Source organism: Wasmannia auropunctata, unplaced genomic scaffold (genome assembly GCF_000956235.1).
Source record: "Wasmannia auropunctata unplaced genomic scaffold, wasmannia.A_1.0 LD334990.1, whole genome shotgun sequence".
NCBI classification, from domain to species: domain Eukaryota; kingdom Metazoa; phylum Arthropoda; class Insecta; order Hymenoptera; family Formicidae; genus Wasmannia; species Wasmannia auropunctata.
Window position 1 is genome coordinate 8,379 of NW_012027900.1, and position 746 is coordinate 9,124.

The window sequence follows — 746 nt, forward strand, 5'->3', positions numbered from 1 at the left end:
AATTATAAGGCGAGGTGTATTCGCTACGAGAGACGACACAGAACTAACTGTTCGCTCAAGAGAGATTTTCGTTTAGAGTCTCGCGGGTGGAGCGTTTATATAAAGTAAACAATAGATACAGAACGTATAAGCATTTATGTTTATTATGGTTAGGCTTATTAGGTTACGGACCCAAACATAAGGTCAGCTTAGGAACTGAAGAGGACCTATCAATAATGTCGCGGCACGTAACAACATTCGAGCTAAGGTGCCGCGACAAGAGACCCGATCGGACCCCGCGTTTAGTGACGAACTGCAACGGCGAGTCGTGAACACCGTGTCGAAGTATCGAAACATCGCATATACTCAGCGCAGTGTGAATTTGTGACATCGACCGTGCAATCGAACAGTCCACGATTCGCGGATCTTTCCAGAACGGACCACGGAATCACGCCACGCGTCCGAAGTGACGACTACTTGCGATGTGGCTCTACTTCCGGCGGACGCATCCGGCGTAAGCGAGTTCCGGTCGAGCGTGCCTCACGCACAGTAGGAGGCCGAGTCCTTCGGCAAGAAGCCGAGACTTACACGCCGCCCGAGGCCAAGTCCTCACCAACTCGAGGCCGAGTCCTCGCCGAACGAGGCCGAACCCTCGGCAACGGAGATTTGCAACAGTACCTGCCGCGCCACTCCGTCGACAGAGTGCCGCGTAACTCGATGTGGTGGACGCATTAATATACATTGAATTATATAATATATACAACATA